A 13,707-nucleotide genomic window follows, 5' to 3' on the forward strand; every position below is an offset into this window, starting at 1 on the left:
AGCCATTATAATTGAGAAGGAGGATAGTTACATTGGATGACAGTGAATTGAACGTTACAGGTCGCCAACATAACAAAACATAAAGTCCAGTTTGTACAACATAAAATAAGATATACAATTATTAGCATTGAGTAAATTATAACAATATATATTTAAACAATATATATGACAGGTAGAAGAGCCAAACGAACTCGAAAAAGAAAAACGAAATTTCAGTCCCATAAGAAATGTACAGGGAGTAAATTGCTTTTGTGCATAGCTCGAAATATATGACAAACTAACGAATGTCGATGCTTGATGGCAAAACATACTGTGCATACCTTTAATTTAAGACCAAAATTATGAAAATTGGTCGGGTAGAAGAGCCGAAACGCCTCGGAAAAGAAACCTGATAATCTTTAATATGCAATATTGATTAGATTAACGTGCTATCTAAATTTGCTTAGAAACCAAAGAAATGATTCAAAATAAATAATTATTGTTTTAAAGTATTTACCAAAAGTCAAGGTACACCTGTACAATCAAAATAAGTACCTGAGAAATGTACATGTATTTTTCTTCATTGGACTAACTTCTATCATTGAAAAAGTTCATTACATTATAAATATTTCATTGAAAGATCTTTTAACAGAGTTCATTAATAAGCAATTTAGTTTTTTTCCTAAAACTGCTTCTGTTAAAGCTTGGCAATTACGTCTTCGTGGAATTTTTATATGCATCCCTCAGATTAAATTCTTTAAATATTGTATGAAGGAGAAGAAAGATAATTTATAATCGAAATAAAGTTTTTTTAAAAGATGTTATTAATTTAATTTGACTTTTACTAAACTTCCCCATCTATAATTTACCTTTCCGGCAATATTTAAAGTATAATACCGCATTAAAAATGTTTTTTATGAATACATTTGAAATATCAATTTAGAAAGTTACAATTATACTATTACTCATAGCTCAATCTTTAATTCACAAACAATCGTTAATGCTTCATTGGATAATCTTTTGCAGATGTATTACACACAACTACTAGGGCTGTCAAAGACTATAAATTGCCAACATAGATAATTACATTAAATTGAATTAATTGATTTATTAGGTCAAAATTATGTTTAAGGCGCTCCAACCATAGCAATCCAGCAGACAAAGCTAATTCCAATTTGTTTGATTCAATTTTGACTAAAATACTTCCTTAAACCTGTTAGATTTACTCCCTATTTAAAAAAAAATTATTTAACGAGCAAATTAGGCCTAATGCTACATTCTACATGTAAAGGAAATGAGTTTTGTTCGGGAAATAATTGTATTATATTATGAAATAAATAAGTTTGACAAATTTAATCACAGTATACCTATAAACAATACACAACAGTTTACTTAAAAATATAAGAATAAGGTGGCAATTTTTAATGTATAGTTGTTTTATTTTTCATCCGTAGCCTTTAATTATATGCTTTTAATATGCGATGATCTAAATAAAAGTTGATCATTTTACATTTGTTAGGAAAAAATTTGAAAAAGTGAGTGATTGCGGGAGCTATTCAGATATAAATATGCACGTATACAAATTTGAACGGATTGTGTTTTTAACCTCTAGTTACATTAAAATGAAAATAAATAAATAAATCGGTCCCTGGTTTAGGTCTAACCGTCTTACGGTTATAACTACTTAACTGTAGGGAATTCGCTAATACACAGTTTTTGGAAAATAACAAAGTAAACAACGTAGGAGGCGGCAAAAGGTACGGAAAATATTACTGTTGCTACTGTTGAACAACTTGAGCTGAAAAGGTTGATACAATTTGCCTTTGTATTGTTAACTTTGGTTTTATCATCTCTGCTTGCAAATTTGTTTTACTCGTATTTTTTACGTTAGCTTTATTTATTTTTATGGTATAACCATTTTACGATTGTATGTAACATACTAACTAACATTCTTTGAATAACATTCTAACTTTCATACTTTGTTTTTAAGGATAAAATAAAATTAAGATTATGCCTTTTAAGGTATTATGGAAATTACTGTGTGTAAATTGTGTTGATGGAAGCCACACAAAAACAGTATATCAGTTACCAAACATATTGAATAACTGTTCTTAATAAGGTCATTTGCATCACCCGGAAAATACTCTGATAAACGTTTTCAATTTAAAATATTTATAAAAATCTGAAATTTCAAGGATGTGATGCTTATTAATTTCCCCCATACTATAAAGGCATCGGGGGAGTAGTTTGTTTTTTTTATTTGATCATCATTCTAGGCTATTATTTTTCGCTAAGCTAAATAATCGTTCGCCTTCCGTTCTAGGATGCAATGTGGGTTCAGCTGCCGTATTGCCTTCTCCATACACAGCACACACCTAGTAATCTGAACATTATTAAAAATAATCAATGTTTTATCTACTTAAATGAACTTTTGATAAACATAGGGTTTTAACTAAAAATTCTAAATAAATGTAAACAGAAAATCGCTTGTTGTGGACGTAAACTATCACGATTTGTTAATAGAATGCATAACTTTTCATGCTGACTTTTACTACATACATTCTCAAAGAACTGTTTTATATTTAGGTAATGCCACTAGAGTAACGTGAAAGGGCAAAGGTAACTATTGGTTCTGACAGAGATCTGGTTAGACTTGGAAGAAGACCTTCAAATATCACATTACCTGAACAGTGTCGCCTCACTTGTGGATTTGCTTTAGTCCTTTCTGACTTTTCCCTTTAAATGAAAGTTTAGTTAATATTTTAATTGCTTGAAAATATGTAGGTCATTAAAATGTTCCGAACAAATTTCCAAACGCTTTGATTTTGTCTCTTAAGGTATTAGGAACTAAAAGCTTATTTTTCTTGTTATTTATTCAGAAACTCATTATTTAACGATAATCTAGTTTGTTTCGGACTATTTATTGTTGTTTTCAATAGATTTATAAATATATAATAAAATTATGAAAATAAAGTATTTTAATATGAATTTTTAGGCCATTGTTATGTGTGTGTGTTATATTTGTGTCCTAATATCCAATGAAACCCTTTATCCAGTCAGTTCACATTTTATTTGGGCGTAATTAAGCTATTAACAAAACAAGTTAGCACAGCCTGACCAGCAAATTTGTATATATTTGAATGGGCCTACATGGGTTATGAATTGATGTTGAGTTAACGAGTAGACTTCAAGATGGAAAAATACAATTAATACAAAAAATTTGGCTTTTCTATTTTTACCTTATTTGCCAGTTCAAAATCTTGGGTAAATTTTAATATAACTTTTGTTTCCGAGAAATTCATACAAGTGTACAAAGTAAACGAGTAAGATCTAATTTCAATTACGCTCGACAATTGGTTTGGTATACGCCACGAACATAGTTGATACTCCTGACTACACGAACATTATGTAGTATTAAATAATCCAAATTTGACCAGTTGTGTTTAATAAAAAACACACAAATTATTGTACCTTTTCACCAAAGCTATTTCAGAACCAAAATCCAATTTCAACTGCAACATTCCGCCACCCAACCCTACTTAGAAACAGTCAAAGTAATAACGTCATGACAGAGCTCTGTTTTGCATCGGTAAACAAACAAGCCGGCGAGATCACAGAGCGCTCTTGCAGGGAAATTTCGTGCTGATACTAGGCCAGTTGGCAGCACTGCTCGTGTTGGTAGCAGTGTATATGGATTCAGTAGTGGTCGGGACGCCGGAGAGGCATGATGTGCTGGAGACCGCTCCGCCCTCATGCGTGTTGTAGTGTGTGTGTCGACGGAACCTATGGAGTCCTCCCCCTTGCTGATATATAAAGGTAGGTTCTAAATAATAATCACACAATGTAATTCAATCACTGCCTACATAAGGAGTTAGAAAACCTCCCTAACTTATTGGAAAGTAGTTATTTGCTGACCATTCGAAATTAAATCAAAGGGTGTTTAAGTTTTGACATTAGTTTTATTTTAAGACGTTGCGGATGACTTATCTTGTTGAAAAAAACTTGAGTTTAATTTCCGTATTCTATTGCTTCATTTTAAGTGAAATACAAGGTAGACGCTTATGTTATAACGATATTATTCAAGTATATGTCAAATGAATTATCAACCAGCTTAATTGTTTGTATAGCTATTAGCTAATCCTAAGTATAATTTACTACAGTAACAGCATACACATTTTCCAACGAGATTGTATTGGTAAAGTTTAGTTTAAAATTGGAAATGATTATTTAATACTAGTAGCATCACACTATACTGAACGGTGAATGTTTTTTTTATCAAAGCATCAGGAATCAAGAATAACATGTTTAATTCCAGTAAGACAATACATTGTGTGTGGAAAGTCAATAGGGTCAATGTTGTTTCATATTTTGTACAGAAAGAATACAGGTCAAAACAACAAATCAAGAGAGAAAAAAATACACACAGGTGAGGAAAACTACAAGAGAAAAATATACACATTACGGTACTAATTATTTTGAGGTCTAGGAAGTTCTAGACAATCATTCAAGTTGTAGGACGGGTGGTTTAGATATGAATTATTTTAGCTTTAAAGACTTTGTAGCGAAGTGATAGAAGTTTTTTAAGCAATTTGTTCAGACATTTTAGGCCCAGTACTCGTTGATTCTTCTTTTTTTGTCAGTCTAACATGCTGTATATCAAATTGATGTTGGTTCCTAGTTTTAAAATTGTGATAATCAATCCTGGTGGAATGGTAGTCCACATCCTATATACTTTACTACTTGTCAAATATATAAATGAATAACAGTTAAAGTGTTAAAATGTATGATGCATTTTCACACAATAAGAATTTTAAAACACCAATGACGGGTAAAAAATATACCCTAGAAATGGTTGTGAAAAAAAACTGTATAACAACTAACTGTGTCAAAACAAACACACAAAATATCACGCAAAATGTTTGTAACGTCTGTTTATAGTTGACAGTTTTCGTTGGTACGTTGGAGAGGTTTCAAAGCGATCGTCAGCTGAGAAACGTAATGCGATTTAGTGTTTTGGTTGATTCATTGATTGAAAGTACTGAAACGAACTGTTGCATATGTAGTAGATTGTTAACTTGTTGTATATTTGGTGTACTTGGTGTATGTTAAAATAACATTTTTGGTGTGTGAGGGTAAATAAACAAAAAAAAACTATATAATATCGAATTAACCAATAAATGGCTACAAAATATTTTGCTATATAGCTTGATACTATGAATGAATGAAAGTGCTTTTATTTACAAAATAAGTACAATGAAATTCTTGGCACTAAATTCATCAATGTTTATGGCCGTCTTTTGCGGCTGGCGTACCTGGTCATCAGCACTTAAATATCAAACAGCAATAATTAAATGAATTGAAGTAAACTGTACTTCTAAAACAAATTAAGAAACCAAAAGAAATACATTTTTCGTAAAATGGAGATATTTTAACAAAAAGAACATATATATTTTAATAACAATAGTAAATAGCTATTAATAAAAATAACCTTTACTATTTTTGTTTTTTAACAAAACATTAAATGTTTCTATACAATCTATGGTTATTTTTCAAAAAGAATATAACAACAATTAAACACTTTCTAACAAATTTAGACTTTCCTAAAAATTAAATAAATAATATTAATATTTATTATGAAACTTTGAAAATGTTTTTCTTTATATTAAATTTTTAATTTAACTTCCATCTTTTTGACCAAGCATCTTTTAAATAATATAGCTTGATAATGTAACTAACTGACTGATATGGATGAGACATTTTTATTAGATAGGTGACATGATTTAAACTTAAATTGCACAAGCCCCACCTCTTTGACAGAAAACAAAACCGATTTTGTTTTCAGAAAACACTTAAAACGGGGCTTAGATTTTGTACGTCCAATTAAAAAAGGTTATCACTAATCTATGAGACACAAACATTGATAGATTTGCACACTACAATATTACATACTACAACAATATTGCATACTAGAGTTAACAGATTTTATTCTCTAGGCACACGTCCACCCAGATTTTAACAGTCCATTTACTTAATTTGGAGCATTCATAACACTAAATAGTAATAGGGGTTTAAAATAGCATACTACTTGTGTACTTTTTCAGGACCGTTGGAAATAAAACAATTATATAGCAGGGAAAAACCTGAGCCATGAAGGCTTCCTGAAAACAAATCCGACACACGTGAAAAAACCAAGTTGATATTAATTATACAATAGGGTTCCATACATTTAACAGATTAATCCAAGTTCCATTGAAATATTTAAAATGTACGTCATTACTAACTGAATTGAAGCGAAATATATTATACCTTCTAAATAGATTATGTGTTTGTCAACAATTAATGATAATTCAACATACTCACAAATATCCAATATTAATTGAATAGATTTAATGCCTTTACTTGAATGAGAGTATCAAAATACAGTAGCGTTTCTTTTATAAAGGGATGAAATAAGCTTAGTGTAAACCTAACAATAGGGTTTTCAAATCTTATAATCCCAGCATAAAGTTTAATTGTTCCTGAGGCTAACCTTATCTCTTACATTTACCAAAATGGGTTAATCGTAGTTTAATTAAGTTGTGGTTTATTTTGGGCATGGAAATACAGTTTTACTTTAAATAGGTTTTTAGAATTTGGCTAAATATTAGTATTAAAATTCATTGTAGTAGCCCCGGAACTGTAATAATGACTAATATTGTTTTTATATTACCTGTTGTCAGTTTCGGCGAGCTGTCATTGTCAAGCATATAGTCCAGGAATGTACATTAAAAAATCCACTTGTATAGCTTCATTGTTGGTTTAAACACATGACACTTAACACACGACACATAAATAAATAATACTTTTGGTTGGATAAAAAAAAGCTTCTTTATCACGGGTACGAAACATTGCTTTGGGTCTTTTCCCGGTCGTGTAACGGCAATGTTTCGTACCCGTGATAGGCCTATCCAACCAAAAGTAATATTTATTAATAGCTTCTACGAAAGTTACAATTTGGAACTGACGACAGGTAATATAAAACCAATATTAGTCATTTTTACAGTTCCGGGGCTGCTACAATGAATTTAAAAAATTGCTACCTACAATGATATAAAAAACAAAAATAGAAAGTAATCTTTTTCAACGAAAAGTAAAACCAAAACGAGTTAGTTATGGATGTAGTTTCTAAAATGCAATTGTTATGTCGAGTTTGATTAAGTTGATACATTATTTTTTTAGTGATGGTTAACTCAGTCGCCATTTTATGTTTTGATAGTCGAGTTTTAAATGTAGGCCTATGTAGTAGTTAAATTACCTGCTGGAAGACCTTTTGGATATCAACAAAATATCAACAAAAGGTAGGTTGAATATCAACAAAAAAAGGGTAAAAAAGCGTTCAAGCAAAAAAATAACTAAGTGGAAAATACCTTGGTAAAAATAGCTGACCCAAAATATAACTAATGTTTGAAAACACGACAGAACTTACTGAAAATAACTTTGAACACACGGTAAAAAATCTCGAAACGGAGTGAGGTATGTTAAAGTACTACTGCACGATCAAATTATTGAACTTTTTCGTTCAAAATCTTTGGCTAATTGTGCCCTTGTGTTGGCTGAAGCAAGCAGTGCAACATTAAACCAAAACACAAATATGCAAACGTTTCAGCAGTCCAGAAACCCCGTTTTGGTCATTGACTGTTACATATATGGTAGAAATCTATTGTTAAATCTCAGCTAATCCAGCTTTCAAGCAATTTAGAACTTTATATGATAAATTATGCAAAAATTCTTTTTTCACACAAGTAATTTGGAATCAAAAGTTAATGCAATAGGTTTTACTATTAAGCTATGCACTATTGCACGCTTAGTGAATTTTAAAGATGCGATAAAATGTATATGAATGGGGAAATCAATAAAACTGACTAGGTTTACGATATTGGCAAAATAGTCAAACTAGGTGTTCCTGCTAACACAAACTGTTCCTACTTACACTTTGTAATCCTATTGCCATTTAGGCACTTGAAGTAATTTGACTCAAGTACACTTTTTTATCATATCTAATGTATAGTGGTTGCCAAGGGCAGGTAACATATAAGTAAGGATTATTACTTATCATATTGTGTTGTGTTTATCACTAAATACAATTTAATAGTACCGATGTAACAGGCAGCCGTTTCTTAAGGAAAACCCGTGATGATACGTAAATTAATCACCTAACTAATTTATAGTCAATTAGTCATGTTAGCAATGTTAGATGTTTAGCTAAAGGTTTGCATGGAATTGCTTGAAAATTTCTTTGACAGCTTCTTTAACAGTTTGACTCAGCGTACAGCTTTTACCGGCTCAGGATTTTACGCAGCTAAAAGGATTTTGAAATCCCTTTTAAAGATTTAACTTTTGACGCGTTTCACAAATTTGCACGTCAAAAGTGTTTCTGATCAAACGCGCGGTGTTTACATATAAATGTATAAGTTCAAACTCGTGAAAAAGTTTAAATTGTTTGAAGCTATATGATTTCTTAAATATACCGACAAGATTATTGAACTATTTTGAAAATTTGAAAACATTCAAAATATGAGCTGGAAAGAAAGCTCATAATAATAGGTATTTAATAGGCAAGTAATAGGTATAAATAGGTATTTATACCTAATTAATTTAAAAAAGTTGTTGCGGCGCGTGTGTGCTGCGCCAATGTTATGGAAATAATGAAGAACTAACACTTTAATAACGAACTATGAATTTATTGATGTAAAATGAATATTAAGTGGACTGTATAAATGATTGACTAAAATGCTATAACGAAAAACTAATGTGAATGTACTATTGAATGCGAAACTAAGACTAATGAAATACGTGGAGGGGTCTGCCTCACACGTCCTATACGAAAACTACGAAACGAACTTGACAATGCGATGCTAGTCGAGACACTGACTATGACTGAATAAAAGACACCTTCCTCACCCTCGATTGGGGTTGCAACTTTCTAAAAGTGGTGAGGAAGGGCCCGTCCTTTCGCAGAAGGACGATGGTTTATTACTCTGTTACCGGCGCCAAAAGCCGACAATTGCCCTAAGAGAATGCATGTTTGCTACTTCACAGCTCTAAGTTAAAACTAGATATGAAATATAGCATTTATAATAATTTGCTAATAATATAAACTTAATGACGCACAGATCATAAATATATACAATAACTTTCCTCAACATTCTCCCCCCTTGAAAGAGAAAATCTTTCAACTATTTCTATATTGCAAAATCTAATTGAATCGAAATTGATACAATAATTACAATACTGCTGTATTTACAAACAAATTAATCAAACCATGTTGAAATGATAGAATAACACAATGACACAAAGCAATACGAGTGAAGTACATTTAAAATATTGTAAAATACCTTATATGCTAAATACGAATATGATTTATGTTATAAAAACCAAGTTAAATGATAAAGCTTTGAATATACACATGAAAAATCAGAACTCATGATAATTTGTCGATAACTTAATAAATGAAACAATGACACACTAAACTGTACAAAAAAGATGACAAGACTCTAAAGTTAAATTGTTAAGTGCAAAATTTTTAGAATCAAGCTTTTATGGTTTTTTAAATCTAACACAATGCTACAAATCCTATTTACAACGATTGAATACATTATGACTGTACAACATAAGAACACAAATATTTAAGTATATTTAAACAAGAAAACAACAACATTGTGATGCAATTAATATGAAAACAGTTGTTATGAATGAATAAGCGACTAATCTTGCAAAACGACAGTAAAATGACTTAAATGATGACACTTTTATATACGACATGATAGCTATGTTACTTTAAATAATCAGTAACAAAAGGAATTAAACGCAAATCATAGCCACTTAAATACATACAAGCTAGATAAATGATTAGATGCACGAAAATGAAATACCATACTACAATTAATGATGTACAAATCGATTAATTAACCCTAACAAAGATTAATTACAATAATAACGATTGATCTGATTGGTTATTCAAAATGCAATATATAACAAATTTAACTACTATGAAAACGATGAAAAATGACAATGCAAAAGACTACAACTATTAAAAATATAACTAAAGCTTTATATTTGAAACATTGATTTATCCTACAATTTATCTTAAATGTAGATTTTTTATGTTACACTTTCACTATTTGGCTTGGAGATTTTAATATTTACACTATCACTTTTATGACTCACTCACTGACACTTGACACAGATAGTTGACAAGGGTAGTTCCCAGCTGTTGCAGTGTATGACGTCTGACGTCATTCCACGGGTAGGATGCACATACTGTTGACAGCTCGCTTGTACACGCCGGTGATTGTTTTGACGGTGGCGATTCACACCCTGCCGTCGTCTCCAAGGTGGATCTCTGTGACGCGTCCGGTGAAACGCTTCATTGGCTTCTTTGGCGCTTCGTTGTCCTTTCTTGTAACCACTGGTAGAAAAGGAATGATGTTGGCAGACTCCGCTGTCCATTTTGGCACGTTGGTTGAAGGGATACTTTGTCTTGCAGTTTGAATAAGCTTGATGCAGCGTGAAGTTTCTTGACAGTGTTTTCTCCAACTGACAAAACCTTGATTCCCCAAGCGTTTGATTGTCAACTACATTACTTAGGTCGTATTTTACTAGCAACTTGATTGTGTATCTCCCGGTAGTGTCCCTGACTGTTGTTTCGATGTATGTTTGTTCACACTTTGCCTGTTTGCTATCAAGTTGTGATTCTGGTTGGTCACAGCTGACTGATTTCCAGAATTGTTGAGATCGAGAATGAAGTTTATCGTCTGTGGTTTGAAGACAAATCGATCTCTCGGTTTCAGCTTTTTTGCTATCAGAAAAATTCCCCGAGGATACCCATCCTAAACAAGTGTTTTGAAAGATGGGCGCTTCCTGCTGTGGCTGCATTTGTCCAATGCCCCGAAGTCCAATTTCATCGGCGGCAACTAATAAGTCAATCGGCTCCAGGTGATTGCACTTTTCTTCAAAAGTGGGTAATCCTGCAATGGGTAGCTTGACTTGTTGCACTGAATAGGATTGTTCAGTATTTGACGGCAATGATTCACTAGTATTTTTTGATTTGGCAAGGAGGGCCTTAGATCTTGCTAAAAGTTCATAGTATAAGTCTTCGAATGACTCCCACTCTAGATTGTGATCACTAACGGAGTCTGCCAGTTCTATTTCTGATTGTACTAGATCAAACTCCGTTAACGAATCCCTAAATACAGCTATTCTATCTTCTAGCTGGGAAAAATCTTTTGTCTGACTGATTTGTCCAAGGAAAGATTGAAATCTGGTCACTTTGGACTTGATAGTAGCTCTTTTGATAACTAACTTTCTCATTTCTTCAGCCATTGTAGCTTTTTTGAACAAATGAAAATGAATGATGACTTACTATTGTGAAGATGATGGTGGTAATCCAAAAATAGAGTAGAATAGAACACTTTTCACTACTTTCAATGTTCAATGCGACTGTTCACTAAAACCGTTCACTGCGACGGTTCACTGCGACTGATATCGCGAATCCGGCTCGAAGGACCATGTTGTGGTACTATAATCCGGCTCGAAGGACCCTGTTGTGGTACTATAATCCGGCTCGAAGGACCCTGTTGTGGTACTATAATCCGGCTCGAAGGACCCTGTTGCGGCGCGTGTGTGTACGCCAATGTTATGCAAAATAATAAAGAACTAACACTTTAATAACGAACTATGAATTTATTGATGTAAAATGAATATTAAGTGGACTGTATAAATGATTGACTAAAATGCTATAACGAAAAACTAATGTGAATGTACTATTGAATGCGAAACTAAGACTAATGAAATACGTGGAGGGGTCTGCCTCACACGTCCTATACGAAAACTACGAAACGAACTTGACAATGCGATGCTAGTCGAGACACTGACTATGACTGAATAAAAGACACCTTCCTCACCCTCGATTGGGGTTGCAACTTTCTAAAAGTGGTGAGGAAGGGCCCGTCCTTTCGCAGAAGGACGATGGTTTATTACTCTGTTACCGGCGCCAAAAGCCGACAATTGCCCTAAGAGAATGCATGTTTGCTACTTCACAGCTCTAAGTTAAAACTAGATATGAAATATAGCATTTATAATAATTTGCTAATAATATAAACTTAATGACGCACAAATCATAAATATATACAATAACTCTCCTCAACAAAAGTAATATACTGTTTCTGTATATATGCTATCCTTTCTAACCTAGAGGTTTGTTTTTTTAAATCCGTACATAGAGGTAAAATATAAACACTTTTTATGTTGTATTTGGATTGACTTTTGTAAATGAATTTGCGTGCAAGAGGTAGGTTATTTATAATTTATCAAATACGTTATGGCATTGTTTTCACTATTTTTAAGGCAATTTCTCTAAAAAAATACTGATGAACATGCATTGTTCCTTTACGACGTAGATACAAATCTATGACGGAGTATAGAACAAGTACACGCACGTTTTACATAGCTGTAAATATGCAAATGCCAGTTATCTCACCAATGGCGGCGGTTGGGGTCCGATGTTATGGCCTTTGAAAATACATGTTTTGTAATCTATATATTAATAGGCAAGCATGTTTCTTTAAAAACTTTTTTCTCAGCTCGAAAGTTCAAAAAATTCTAAATAATTAAAAGAAAGATTTCTTATTTGTCGTCTCAAGACTGTAAGGATTTTACTCTATAAAATCTTACTCTTTTGAAAATTCTTGAATGCAATCTAAGGAGAAAATACATGTTTTGTAATACGTTATAAAACCACTTTTCCTTTATCTGATTTCATACAGTTTCACCAAAATATAAACGCTGCTTAACGGTATTGGGTTTAGTGGTGTAACTAGTCTGCTTCGCCAGTATATAGATTACAATTAAAAAAGTCAAACACTTATGAAATTTAAGATATAATTTTAACGTTATTCGAACAAATTTCTGTATTGTGAACATAATTGAAATTTAGATTAAGTTTGTCCTTAGATTGCATTCAAGAATTTTCAAAAGAGTAAGATTTTATAGAGTAAAATCCTTACAGTCTTGAGACGACAAATAGGAAAACTTTCTTTTAATTATTTAGAATTTTTTTAACTTGTTCTAACCGGAAGTTAAATACACACACAAAAATGTGTAATAAGGAAATATAAATTATGAGTAATAAGTCTTACACCAGTTACAAACGTAAATGTTCTAAGAACTCTATGAGTAAGAAAAAAATATCACACAAATCAACACACTAAACCAAGCGGTATTGCTGTAGCTCTAGGCATTTCAAACCTTTAGTTTGTGTATTATTTTCGTATGCAAACAGTGGCAAATATTTGTTTCAGTTATAAAAATCGTTCACACCAACAACTGAATTTTAATAATATAAATTTCACATAAATTTATAGTGTAATAGATTTTCCATAGTATAAAATTGATTATGCCAAAGAAACGTTGTGAAATATAAATGTAAAACATTTCCAGGTATTATTTAGTGCGATGGTATCATATTTTGCTGTATCGTTGGAGCGTGAGGGACGGACGTGGTGTGAATTAATAAAGACCAACGTCGCGTCACGCTACCGACTCATAAGTTCTCATGTGGAAAATTTGAAAGCTTGTAAAGAATATTTTAGATTCGTATTAACAATTTTGAATTACAAAAAACCCGTGTAAACATTAAATAACTATTAATTTGAGTCAATACTAAAAAACACTTATTTATAAATCATTGAC

The 13,707-nt window shown here is 31.9% G+C and overlaps 1 protein-coding gene across 2 annotated transcripts in view; it reads left to right on the forward strand.

Moving 5' to 3' along the window:
• Nucleotides 1-3,686: 3,686 nt before the first annotated feature.
• The window catches only part of LOC129004861 (cyclic nucleotide-gated cation channel beta-3-like), a 98,395-nt gene continuing 88,374 nt past the window's right edge, over nt 3,687-13,707 (forward strand). The window contains exon 1 of one of the 2 annotated variants that reach the window (XR_008491775.1): nt 3,687-3,795. The gene's annotated coding sequence lies outside the window, so the exon portion shown is untranslated. The remainder of the gene's footprint in view (nt 3,796-13,707) is intronic. The other variant, XM_054433540.1, reaches the window with a different exon arrangement.

The sequence above is a fragment of the Macrosteles quadrilineatus genome, unplaced genomic scaffold, assembly GCF_028750875.1.
Source record: "Macrosteles quadrilineatus isolate MER2022 unplaced genomic scaffold, UCM_ALF_1.0 Scaffold_12__1_contigs__length_5162894, whole genome shotgun sequence".
In the NCBI taxonomy this organism is placed as follows: Eukaryota; Metazoa; Arthropoda; class Insecta; order Hemiptera; family Cicadellidae; genus Macrosteles; species Macrosteles quadrilineatus.